A 13,643-nucleotide genomic window follows, 5' to 3' on the forward strand; every position below is an offset into this window, starting at 1 on the left:
GTGGGTATGTGTGTTAGCGTCGATATGCGTGTTAGTTTGGATATGTGTGTTAGTTTGGATATGTGTGTTAGTTTGGGTATGTGTGTAAGTGTGGATATGCGTGGTAGTTTGGATATGTGTGTTAATTTGGGTATGTGTGTAAGTTTGGATATGTGTGTTAGTGTGGGTATGTGTGTTAGTGTGGGTATATGTGTTAGTGTTCAATATGTGAGTTAGTTTGGGTGTGTGTTAGTTTGGGTATGTGTGTAAGTTTGGATATGTGTGTTAGTGTGGGTATGTGTGTTAGTGTGGATATGTGTGTTAGTGTGGATATGTGTGTTAGTTTGGATATGTTTGTTAGTGTTGTTATGTGTGTTAGTGTGGGTATGTATGTTAGTGTGGGTATGTGTGTTAGTTTGGGTATGTGTGTTAGTTTGGATATGTGTGTTAGTGTGGGTATGTGTGTAAGTTTGGATATGTGTGTTAGTTTGGGTATGTGTGTAAGTTTGGATATGTGTGTTAGTGTGGGTAAGTGTGTTAGTTTGGGTATGTGTGTTAGTGTGGATATGTGTGTTAGTGTGGGTATGTGTGTTAGTTTGGATATGTGTGTTAGTGTGGATATGTGTGTTAGTGTGGGTAAGTGTGTTAGTTTGGGTATGTGTGTTAGTGTGGATATGTGTGTTAGTGTGGGTATGTGTGTTAGTTTGGATATGTGTGTTAGTGTGGGTATGTGTGTTAGTATGGGTATGTGTTTTAGTGTGGATATGTGTGTTAGTTTGGGTATTAGTTTGGGTATGTGTGTTAGTTTGGATATGTGTGTTAGTGCGGGTATGTGTGTAAGTTTGGATATGTGTGTTAGTTCGGGTATGTGTGTTAGTTTGGGTATGTGTGTAAGTTTGGATATGTGTGTTAGTGTGGGTATGTGTGTAAGTTTGGATATGTGTGTTAGTTCGGGTATGTGTGTTAGTGTGGGTATGTGTGTTAGTTCGGGTATGTGTGTTAGTTTGGGTATGTGTGTTAGTGTGGGTATGTGCGTTAGTGTGGGTATGTGTGGTAGTTTGGGTATGTGTGTTAGTTTGGGTATGTGTGTAAGTTTGGATATTTATGTTAGTTTGGGCATGTGTGTTAGTTTGGGTATGTGCGTTAATTTGGGTATGTGTGTTAGTGTGGATATGTGTGTTAGTGTGGGTATGTGTGTTAGTGTGGATATGTGTGTTAGTGTGGATATGTGTGTTAGTGTGGGTATATTTGTTAGTTTGGATATGTTTGTTACTGTTGTTATGTGTGTTAGTGTTTGTATGTGTGTTAGTTTGGGTATTAGTTTGGGTATGTGTGTTCGTTTGGATATGTGTGTTAGTGTGGGTATGTGTGTAAGTTTGGATATGTGTGTTAGTTTGGGTATTTGTGTAAGTTTGGATATGTGTGTTAGTGTGGGTATGTGTGTTAGTTTGGGTATTAGTTTGGGTATGTGTGCTAGTGTGGATATGTGTGTTAGTGTGGGTATGTGTGTTAGTTTGGATATGTGTGTTAGTGTGGGTATGTGTGTTAGTTTGGATATGTGTGTAAGTGTGGGTATGTGTGTAAGTTTGGATATGTGTGTTAGTTTGGGTATGTGCGTTAGTTTGAGTATGTGTGTAAGTTTGGATATGTGTGTTAGTATGGGTATGTTTGTTAGTGTGGTATGTGTTATAGTTTTGATATGTGTGTAAATTTGGATCTGTGTGTTAGTTTGTGTATGTGTGTTAGTTAGGATATGTGTGTTAATGTGGGTATGTGTGTTAGCGTGGATATGTGTTATAGTGTGGGTATGTGCGTAAGTTTGGATATATATGTTAGTGTGGGTATGTGTGTTAGTTTGGATATGTGTTTTAGTGTGGATATCTGTGTTAGTTTGGGTATGTGTGCTACTTTGGGTTTGTGTGTAAGTTTGGATATGTGTGTTAGTCTGGGTATGTGTGTAAGTTTGGATATGTGTTTTAGTGTGGGTATGTGTGTTAGTGTTTGTATGTGTGTTAGTTTGGGTATGTGTGCTCGTTTGGATATTTGTGTTAGTGTGGGTATGTGTGTTAGTTTGGACATGTTTGTTAGTGTTGTTATGTGTGTTAGTGTGGGTATGTGTGTTAGTTTGGGTATTAGTTTGGGTGTGTGTGTTAGTTTGGATATGTGTGTTAGTGTGGGTATGTGTGTAAGTTTGGATATGTGTGTTAGTTTGGGTGTGTGTTAGTTTGGGTATGTGTGTAAGTTTGGATATGTGTGTTAGTTTGGGTATGTGAGTAAGTTTGGATATTTGTGTTAGTTTGGGTATGTGTGTAAGTTTGGATATGTGTGTTAGTTTGGGTATGTGTGTTAGTTTGGATGTGTGTTAGTTTGTGTATGTGTGTTAGTGTGGGTATGTTTGTTAGTGTGGGTATGTGTGTTAGCGTCGATATGCGTGTTAGTTTGGATATGTGTGTTAGTTTGGATATGTGTGTTAGTTTGGGTATGTGTGTAAGTGTGGATATGCGTGGTAGTTTGGATATGTGTGTTAATTTGGGTATGTGTGTAAGTTTGGATATGTGTGTTAGTGTGGGTATGTGTGTTAGTGTGGGTATATGTGTTAGTGTTCAATATGTGAGTTAGTTTGGGTGTGTGTTAGTTTGGGTATGTGTGTAAGTTTGGATATGTGTGTTAGTGTGGGTATGTGTGTTAGTGTGGATATGTGTGTTAGTGTGGATATGTGTGTTAGTTTGGATATGTTTGTTAGTGTTGTTATGTGTGTTAGTGTGGGTATGTATGTTAGTGTGGGTATGTGTGTTAGTTTGGGTATGTGTGTTAGTTTGGATATGTGTGTTAGTGTGGGTATGTGTGTAAGTTTGGATATGTGTGTTAGTTTGGGTATGTGTGTAAGTTTGGATATGTGTGTTAGTGTGGGTAAGTGTGTTAGTTTGGGTATGTGTGTTAGTGTGGATATGTGTGTTAGTGTGGGTATGTGTGTTAGTTTGGATATGTGTGTTAGTGTGGATATGTGTGTTAGTGTGGGTAAGTGTGTTAGTTTGGGTATGTGTGTTAGTGTGGATATGTGTGTTAGTGTGGGTATGTGTGTTAGTTTGGATATGTGTGTTAGTGTGGGTATGTGTGTTAGTGTGGGTATGTGTTTTAGTGTGGATATGTGTGTTAGTTTGGGTATTAGTTTGGGTATGTGTGTTAGTTTGGATATGTGTGTTAGTGCGGGTATGTGTGTAAGTTTGGATATGTGTGTTAGTTCGGGTATGTGTGTTAGTTTGGGTATGTGTGTAAGTTTGGATATGTGTGTTAGTGTGGGTATGTGTGTAAGTTTGGATATGTGTGTTAGTTCGGGTATGTGTGTTAGTGTGGGTATGTGTGTTAGTTCGGGTATGTGTGTTAGTTTGGGTATGTGTGTTAGTGTGGGTATGTGCGTTAGTGTGGGTATGTGTGGTAGTTTGGGTATGTGTGTTAGTTTGGGTATGTGTGTAAGTTTGGATATTTATGTTAGTTTGGGCATGTGTGTTAGTTTGGGTATGTGCGTTAATTTGGGTATGTGTGTTAGTGTGGATATGTGTGTTAGTGTGGGTATGTGTGTTAGTGTGGATATGTGTGTTAGTGTGGGTATGTGTGTAAGTTTGGATATGTCTGTTAGTTTGGATATGTGTGTTAGTTTGGATATGTGTGTTAGTGTGGGTATGTTGGTTAGTGTCGGTATGTGTGATAGTTTTGATATGTGTGTAAGTTTGGATATGTGTGCTAGTTTGGATATGTGTGTTAGTGTGGATATGTGTGTTAGTGTGGATATGTGTGTTAGTGTGGGCATGTGTGTTAGTTTTGATATGTGTGTAAGTGTGGATATGTGTGTTACTTTGGATATTTGTGTTAGTGTGGGTATGTGTGTTAGTGTGGGTATGTGTGTAAGTTTGGATATGTGTGTTAGTGTGGGTACGTGTGTAAGTTTGGATATGTGTGTTAATTTGGATATGTGTGTTAGTTTGGGTATGTGTGTTAGTTTGGGCATTAGTTTGGGTATATGTGTTAGTTTGGATATGTGTGTTAGTGTGGGTATGTGTGTTAGTTTGGATATGTGTGTTAGTGTGGGTATGTGTGTTAGTGTGGGTATGTGTGTTAGTTTGGGTATTAGTTTGGGTATGTGTGTTAGTTTGGATATGTGTGTTAGTGTGGGTATGTGTGTAAGTTTGGGTATGTGTGTTACTGTGGGCATGTGTGTTAGTTTTGATATTTGTGTAATTTTGGGTATGTGTGTCAGTTTGGAAATGTGTGTTAGTGTGGGTATGTGTGTTAGTTTTGATATGTGTGTACGTTTGGATATGTGTGTTAGTTTGGATATGTGTGTTAATTTGGGTATGCGTGTTAGTGTGGGTATGTGTGTTAGTTTGGGTATTAGTTTGGGTATGTGTGTTAGTTTGGATATGTGTGTTAGTGTGGGTATATGTGTAAGTTTGGGTATGTGTGTTACCGTGGGCATGTGTGTTAGTGTGGGTATGTGTGTTAGTTTGGATATGTGTGTTAATTTGGGTATGTGTGTTAGTGTGGGTATGTGTGTTAGTTTGGGTATTAGTTTGGGTATGTGTGTTAGTTTGGATATGTGTGTTAGTGTGGGTATGTGTGTAAGTTTGGGTATGTGTGTTACTGTGGGCATGTGTGTTAGTTTTGATATGTGTGTAATTTTGGGCATGTGTGTCAGTTTGGAAATGTGTGTACGTTTGGATATGTGTGTTAGTTTGGATATGTGTGTTAGTTTGGGTATGTGTGTAAGTTTGGATATGTGTGTTAGTTTGGATATGTGTGTTAGTTTGGATATGTGTGTTAGTGTGGGTATGTGTGTAAGTTTGGATATGTGTGTTAGTGTTGTTATGTGTGTTAGTGTTTGTATGTGTGTTAGTTTGGGTATTAGTTTGGGTATGTGTGCTCGTTTGGATATGTGTGTTAGTGTGGGTATGTGTGTTAGTTTGGATATGTTTGTTAGTGTTGTTTTGTGTGTTAGTGTGGGTATGTGTGTTAGTTTGGCTATTAGTTTGGGTATGTGTGTTAGTTTGGATATGTGTGTTAGTGTGGGTATGTGTGTACGTTTGGATATGTGTGTTAGTTTGGGTGTGTGTTAGTTTGGGTATGTGTGTAAGTTTAGATATGTGTGTTAGTGTGGGTATGTGTGTTAGTGTGGATATGTGTGTTAGTGTGGGTATGTTTGTTAGTTTGGGTATGTGTGTTAGCGTCGATATGCGTGTTAGTTTGGATATGTGTGTTAGTTTGGATATGTTTGTTAGTTTGGGTATGTGTGTAAGTTTGGATATGTGTGTTAGTGTGGGTATGTGTGTTAGTGTGGATATGTGTGTTAGTGTGGGTATGTGTGTAAGTTTGGATATGTTTGTTAGTGTTGTTTTGTGTGTTAGTGTGGGTATGTGTGTTAGTTTGGGTATTAGTTTGGGTATGTGTGTTAGTTTGGATATGTGTGTTAGTGTGGGTATGTGTGTAAGTTTTGATATGTGTGTAAGTTTGGATATGTGTGTTAGTTTGGATATGTGTGTTAGTGTGGATATGTGTGTTAGTGTGGGCATGTGTGTTAGTTTTGATATGTGTGTACGTTTGGATATGTGTGCTAGTTTGGATATGTGTGTTAGTGTGGGTATGTGTGTTAGTGTGGGTATGTGTGTAAGTTTGGATATGTGTGTTAATTTGGGTATGTGTGTTAGTGTGGGTATGTGTGTTAGTTTGGGTATTAGTTTGGGTATGTGTGTTAGTTTGGATATGTGTGTTAGTGTGGGTATGTGTGTAAGTTTGGGTATGTGTGTTACTGTGGGCATGTGTGTTAGTGTGGGTATGTGTGTTAGTTTGGATATGTGTGTTAATTTGGGTATGTGTGTTAGTGTGGGTATGTGTGTTAGTTTGGATATGTGTGTTAGTGTGGGTATTTGTGTAAGTTTGGGTATGTGTGTTACTGTGGGTATGTGTGTTAGTTTTGATATGTGTGTTAGTGTGGGTATTTGTGTAAGTTTGGGTATGTGTGTTACTGTGGGTATGTGTGTTAGTTTTGATATGTGTGTTAGTGTGGGTATGTGTGTAAGTTTGGATATGTGTGTAATTTTGGGTATGTGTGCCAGTTATGAAATGTGTGTTAGTGTGGGTATGTGTGTTAGTTCTGATATGTGTGTACGTTTGGATATGTGTGTTAGTTTGGATATGTGTGTTAGTGTGGATATGTGTGTTAGTGTGGGTATGTGTGTAAGTTTGGATATGTGTGTTAGTGTGGGTATGTGTGTAAGTTTGGATATGTGTGTTAGTGTGGGTATGTGTGTAAGTTTGGATATGTGTGTTAGTTTGGTTATGTGTGTTAGTTTGGGTATTAGTTTGGGTATGTGTGTTAGTTTGGATATGTGTGCTAGTGTGGGTATGTGTGTAAGTTTGGGTATGTGTGTTACCGTGGGCATGTGTGTTAGTGTGGGTATGTGTGTTAGTTTGGATATGTGTGTTAATTTGGGTATGTGTGTTAGTGTGGGTATGTGTGTTAGTTTGGGTATTAGTTTGGGTATGTGTGTTAGTTTGGATATGTGTGTTAGTGTGGGTATGTGTGTAAGTTTGGGTATGTGTGTTACTGTGGGCATGTGTGTTAGTTTTGATATGTGTGTAATTTTGGGCATGTGTGTCAGTTTGGAAATGTGTGTACGTTTGGATATGTGTGTTAGTTTGGATATGTGTGTTAGTTTGGGTATGTGTGTAAGTTTGGATATGTGTGTTAGTTTGGATATGTGTGTTAGTTTGGATATGTGTGTTAGTGTGGGTATGTGTGTAAGTTTGGATATGTGTGTTAGTGTTGTTATGTGTGTTAGTGTTTGTATGTGTGTTAGTTTGGGTATTAGTTTGGGTATGTGTGCTCGTTTGGATATGTGTGTTAGTGTGGGTATGTGTGTTAGTTTGGATATGTTTGTTAGTGTTGTTTTGTGTGTTAGTGTGGGTATGTGTGTTAGTTTGGCTATTAGTTTGGGTATGTGTGTTAGTTTGGATATGTGTGTTAGTGTGGGTATGTGTGTAAGTTTGGATATGTGTGTTAGTTTGGGTGTGTGTTAGTTTGGGTATGTGTGTAAGTTTAGATATGTGTGTTAGTGTGGGTATGTGTGTTAGTGTGGATATGTGTGTTAGTGTGGGTATGTTTGTTAGTTTGGGTATGTGTGTTAGCGTCGATATGCGTGTTAGTTTGGATATGTGTGTTAGTTTGGATATGTTTGTTAGTTTGGGTATGTGTGTAAGTTTGGATATGTGTGTTAGTGTGGGTATGTGTGTTAGTGTGGATATGTGTGTTAGTGTGGGTATGTGTGTAAGTTTGGATATGTTTGTTAGTGTTGTTTTGTGTGTTAGTGTGGGTATGTGTGTTAGTTTGGGTATTAGTTTGGGTATGTGTGTTAGTTTGGATATGTGTGTTAGTGTGGGTATGTGTGTAAGTTTTGATATGTGTGTAAGTTTGGATATGTGTGTTAGTTTGGATATGTGTGTTAGTGTGGATATGTGTGTTAGTGTGGGCATGTGTGTTAGTTTTGATATGTGTGTACGTTTGGATATGTGTGCTAGTTTGGATATGTGTGTTAGTGTGGGTATGTGTGTTAGTGTGGGTATGTGTGTAAGTTTGGATATGTGTGTTAATTTGGGTATGTGTGTTAGTGTGGGTATGTGTGTTAGTTTGGGTATTAGTTTGGGTATGTGTGTTAGTTTGGATATGTGTGTTAGTGTGGGTATGTGTGTAAGTTTGGGTATGTGTGTTACTGTGGGCATGTGTGTTAGTGTGGGTATGTGTGTTAGTTTGGATATGTGTGTTAATTTGGGTATGTGTGTTAGTGTGGGTATGTGTGTTAGTTTGGATATGTGTGTTAGTGTGGGTATTTGTGTAAGTTTGGGTATGTGTGTTACTGTGGGTATGTGTGTTAGTTTTGATATGTGTGTTAGTGTGGGTATTTGTGTAAGTTTGGGTATGTGTGTTACTGTGGGTATGTGTTTTAGTTTTGATATGTGTGTTAGTGTGGGTATGTGTGTAAGTTTGGATATGTGTGTAATTTTGGGTATGTGTGCCAGTTATGAAATGTGTGTTAGTGTGGGTATGTGTGTTAGTTTTGATATGTGTGTACGTTTGGATATGTGTGTTAGTTTGGATATGTGTGTTAGTGTGGATATGTGTGTTAGTGTGGGTATGTGTGTAAGTTTGGATATGTGTGTTAGTGTGGGTATGTGTGTAAGTTTGGATATGTGTGTTAGTGTGGGTATGTGTGTAAGTTTGGATATGTGTGTTAGTTTGGTTATGTGTGTTAGTTTGGGTATTAGTTTGGGTATGTGTGTTAGTTTGGATATGTGTGCTAGTGTGGGTATGTGTGTAAGTTTGGGTATGTGTGTTACTGTGGGCATGTGTGTTAGTTTTGATATGTGTGTAATTTTGGGTATGTGTGTCAGTTTGGAAATGTGTGTTAGTTTGGGTATTAGTATATATATATATGTGTTAGTGTGGATATGTGTGTTAGTGTGGGTATGTGTGTAAGTTTGGATATGTGTGTTAGTTCGGGTATGTGTGTTAGTTTGGGTATGTGTGTTAGTGTGGGTATGTGTGTTAGTGTGGGTATGTGTGTTAGTTTGGGTATTAGTTTGGGTATGTGTGTTAGTTTGGATATGTGTGTTAGTGTGGGTATGTGTGTAAGTTTGGATATGTGTGTTAGTTTGGGTATGTGTGTTAGTTTGGGTATGTGCGTTAATTTGGGTATGTGTGTTAGTGTGGATATGTGTGTTAATGTGGGTATGTGTGTTAGTTTTGATATGTGTGAAAGTTTGGATATGTGTGTTAGTTTGGATATGTGTGTTAGTGTGGATATGTGTGTTAGTGTGGGCATGTGTGTTAGTTTTGATATGTGTGTAAGTTTGGATATGTGTGCTAGTTTGGATATGTGTGTTAGTGTGGGTATGTGTGTTAGTGTGGGTATGTGTGTAAGTTTGGATATGTGTGTTAGTGTGGGTATGTGTGTAAGTTTGGATATGTGTGTTAATTTGGGTATGTGTGTTAGTGTGGGTATGTGTGTTAGTTTGGGTATTAGTTTGGGTATGTGTGTTAGTTTGGATATGTGTGTAAGTTTGGGTATGTGTGTTACTGTGGGCATGTGTGTTAGTGTGGGTATGTGTGTTAGTTTGGATATGTGTGTTAATTTGGGTATGTGTGTTAGTGTGGGTATGTGTGTTAGTTTGGGTATTAGTTTGGGTATGTGTGTTAGTTTGGATATGTGTGTTAGTGTGGGTATGTGTGTAAGTTTGGGTATGTGTGCTACTGTGGGCATGTGTGTTAGTTTTGATATGTGTGTAATTTTGGGCATGTGTGTCAGTTTGGAAATGTGTGTTAGTGTGGGTATGTGTGTTAGTTTTGATATGTGTGTACGTTTGGATATGTGTGTTAGTTTGGATATGTGTGTTAGTTTGGGTATGTGTGTAAGTTTGGATATGTGTGTTAGTTTGGATATGTGTGTTAGTTTGGATATGTGTGTTAGTGTGGGTATGTGTGTAAGTTTGGATATGTGTGTTAGTTTGGATATGTGTGTTAGTTTGGATATGTGTGTTAGTGTGGGTATGTGTGTAAGTTTGGATATGTGTGTTAGTTTGGATATGTGTGTTAGTTTGGATATGTGTGTCAGTGTGGGTACGTGTGTAAATTTTGATATGTGTGTTAGTGTGGGTATGTGTGTAAGTTTGGATATGTGTGTTAGTGTGGGTATGTGTGTAAGTTTGGATATGTGTGTTAGTTTGGGTATTAGTTTGGGTATGTGTGTTAGTTTGGATATGTGTGTTAGTTTGGGTATTAGTTTGGGTATGTGTGTTAGTTTGGGTGTTAGTTTATATATGTGTGTTAGTGTGGATATGTGTGTTAGTGTGGGTATGTGTGTAAGTTTGGATATGTGTGTTAGTTCGGGTATGTGTGTTAGTTTGGGTATGTGTGTTAGTGTGGGTATGTGTGTTAGTGTGGGTATGTGTGGTAGTTTGGGTATGTGTGTTAGTTTGGGTATGTGTGTAAGTTTGGATATGTATGTTAGTTTGGGCATGTGTGTTAGTTTGGGTATGTGCGTTAATTTGGGTATGTGTGTTAGTGTGGATATGTGTGTTAGTGTGGGTATGTGTGTTAGTTTTGATATGTGTGTAAGTTTGGATATGTGTGTTAGTTTGGATATGTGTGTTAGTGTGGATATGTGTGTTAGTGTGGGTATGTGTGTAAGTTTGGATATGTGTGTTAGTGTGGATATGTGTGTTAGTGTGGGCATGTGTGTTAGTTTTGATATGTGTGTAAGTGTGGATATGTGTGTTAGTTTGGATATTTGTGTTAGTGTGGGTATGTGTGTTAGTGTGGGTATGTGTGTAAGTTTGGATATGTGTGTTAGTGTGGGTACGTGTGTAAGTTTGGATATGTGTGTTAATTTGGATATGTGTGTTAGTTTGGGTATGTGTGTTAGTTTGGGCATTAGTTTGGGTATATGTGTTAGTTTGGATATGTGTGTTAGTGTGGGTATGTGTGTTAGTTTGGATATGTGTGTTAGTGTGGGTATGTGTGTTAGTGTGGGTATGTGTGTTAGTTTGGGTATTAGTTTGGGTATGTGTGTTAGTTTGGATATGTGTGTTAGTGTGGGTATGTGTGTAAGTTTGGGTATGTGTGTTACTGTGGGCATGTGTGTTAGTTTTGATATTTGTGTAATTTTGGGTATGTGTGTCAGTTTGGAAATGTGTGTTAGTGTGGGTATGTGTGTTAGTTTTGATATGTGTGTACGTTTGGATATGTGTGTTAGTTTGGATATGTGTGTTAATTTGGGTATGCGTGTTAGTGTGGGTATGTGTGTTAGGTTGGGTATTAGTTTGGGTATGTGTGTTAGTTTGGATATGTGTGTTAGTGTGGATATGTGTGTTAGTGTGGGTATGTGTGTAAATTTTGATATGTGTGTTAGTGTGGGTATGTGTGTAAGTATGGATATGTGTGTTAGTGTGGGTATGTGTGTAAGTTTGGATATGTGTGTTAGTTTGGGTATGTGTGTTAGTTTGGGTATTAGTTTGGGTATGTGTGTTAGTTTGTATATGTGTGTTAGTGTGGGTATGTGTGTTAGTTTGGATGTGTGTTAGTGTGGGTATGTGTATTAGTGTGGGTATGTGTGTTAGTTTGGGTATTAGTTTGGGTATGTGTGTTAGTTTGGATATGTGTGTTAGTGTGGGTATGTGTGTTAGTTTGGATATTTGTGTTAGTGTGGGTATGTGTGTTAGTGTGGGTATGTGTGTAAGTTTGGATATGTGTGTTAGTGTGGGTATTAGTTTGGGTATGTGTGTTAGTTTGGATATGTGTGTTAGTGTGGGTATGTGTGTAAGTTTGGGTATGTGTGTTACTGTGGGCATGTGTGTTAGATTTGATATTTGTGTAATTTTGGGTATGTGTGTCAGTTTGGAAATGTGTGTTAGTGTGGGTATGTGTGTTAGTGTGGGTATGTGTGTTAGTGTGGATATGTGTGTTAGTGTGGGTATGTGTGTTAGTGTGGATATGTGTGTTAGTGTGGATATGTGTGTTAGTGTGGGCATGTGTGTTAGTGTGGATATGTGTGTAAGTGTGGATATGTGTGTTAGTTTGGATATTTGTGTTAGTGTGGGTATGTGTGTTAGTGTGGGTATGTGTGTAAGTTTGGATATGTGTGTTAGTGTGGGTACGTGTGTAAGTTTGGATATGTGTGTTAATTTGGATATGTGTGTTAGTTTGGGTATGTGTGTTAGTTTGGATATGTGTGTTAGTGTGGGTATGTGTGTTAGTGTGGGTATGTGTGTTAGTTTGGGTATGTGTGTTAGTTTGGGTATGTGTGTTAGTGTGGGCATGTGTGTTAGTGTGCGTATTAGTTTGGGTATGTGTGTTAGTTTGGATATGTGTGTTAGTGTGGGTATGTGTGTAAGTTTGGATATATGTGTTAGTTTGGGTATGTGTGTAAGTTTGGATATGTGTGTTAGTTTGGGTATGTGCGTTAATTTGGGTATGTGTGTTAGTGTGGATATTTGTGTTAGTGTGGGTATGTGTGTTAGTGTGGGTATGTGTGTAAGTTTGGATATGTGTGTTAGTTTGGGTATGTGTGTTAGTTCGGATATGTGTGTTAGTGTGGGTATGTGTGTAAGTTTGGGTATGTGTGTTACTGTGGGCATGTGTGTTAGTGTGGGTATGTGTGTTAGTTTGGATATGTGTGTTAATTTGGGTATGTGTGTTAGTGTGGGTATGTGTGTTAGTTTGGGTATTAGTTTGGGTATGTGTGTTAGTTTAGATATGTGTGTTAGTGTGGGTATGTGTGTAAGTTTGGGTATGTGTGTTACTGTGGGCATGTGTGTTAGTTTTGATATGTGTGTAATTTTGGGTATGTGTGTCAGTTTGGAAATGTGTGTTAGTTTGGGTATGTGTGTTAGTTCGGGTATGTGTGTTAGTTTGGGTATGTGTGTTAGTGTGGGTATGTGTGTTAGTGTGGGTATGTGTGGTAGTTTGGGTATGTGTGTTAGTGTGGGTATGTGTGTAAGTTTGGATATGTGTGTTAGTTTGGATATGTGTGTTAGTGTGGGTATGTTGGTTAGTGTCGGTATGTGTGTTAGTTTTGATATGTGTGTAAGTTTGGATATGTGTGCTAGTTTGGATAAGTGTGTTAGAGTGGGTATGTGTGTTAGTGTGGATATGTGTGTTAGTGTGGGTATGTGTGTTAGTGTGGATATGTGTGTTAGTGTGGATATGTGTGTTAGTGTGGGCATGTGTGTTAGTGTGGATATGTGTGTAAGTGTGGATATGTGTGTTAGTTTGGATATTTGTGTTAGTGTGGGTATGTGTGTTAGTGTGGGTATGTGTGTAAGTTTGGATATGTGTGTTAGTTCGGGTATGTGTGTTAGTTTGGGTATGTGTGTTAGTGTGGGTATGTGTGTTAGTGTGGGTATGTGTGGTAGTTTGGGTATGTGTGTTAGTTTGGGTATGTGTGTAAGTTTGGATATGTATGTTAGTTTGGGCATGTGTGTTAGTTTGGGTATGTGCGTTAATTTGGGTATGTGTGTTAGTGTGGATATGTGTGTTAGTGTGGGTATGTGTGTTAGTTTTGATATGTGTGTAAGTTTGGATATGTGTGTTAGTTTGGATATGTGTGTTAGTGTGGATATGTGTGTTAGTGTGGGTATGTGTGTAAGTTTGGATATGTGTGTTAGTGTGGATATGTGTGTTAGTGTGGGCATGTGTGTTAGTTTTGATATGTGTGTAAGTGTGGATATGTGTGTTAGTTTGGATATTTGTGTTAGTGTGGGTATGTGTGTTAGTGTGGGTATGTGTGTAAGTTTGGATATGTGTGTTAGTGTGGGTACGTGTGTAAGTTTGGATATGTGTGTTAATTTGGATATGTGTGTTAGTTTGGGTATGTGTGTTAGTTTGGGCATTAGTTTGGGTATATGTGTTAGTTTGGATATGTGTGTTAGTGTGGGTATGTGTGTTAGTTTGGATATGTGTGTTAGTGTGGGTATGTGTGTTAGTGTGTGTATGTGTGTTAGTTTGGGTATTAGTTTGGGTATGTGTGTTAGTTTGGATATGTGTGTTAGTGTGGGTATGTGTGTAAGTTTGGGTATGTGTGTTACTGTGGGCATGTGTGTTAGTTTTGATATTTGTGTAA

Source organism: Lampris incognitus, chromosome 20, assembly GCF_029633865.1.
Source record: "Lampris incognitus isolate fLamInc1 chromosome 20, fLamInc1.hap2, whole genome shotgun sequence".
Classification (NCBI taxonomy): domain Eukaryota; kingdom Metazoa; phylum Chordata; class Actinopteri; order Lampriformes; family Lampridae; genus Lampris; species Lampris incognitus.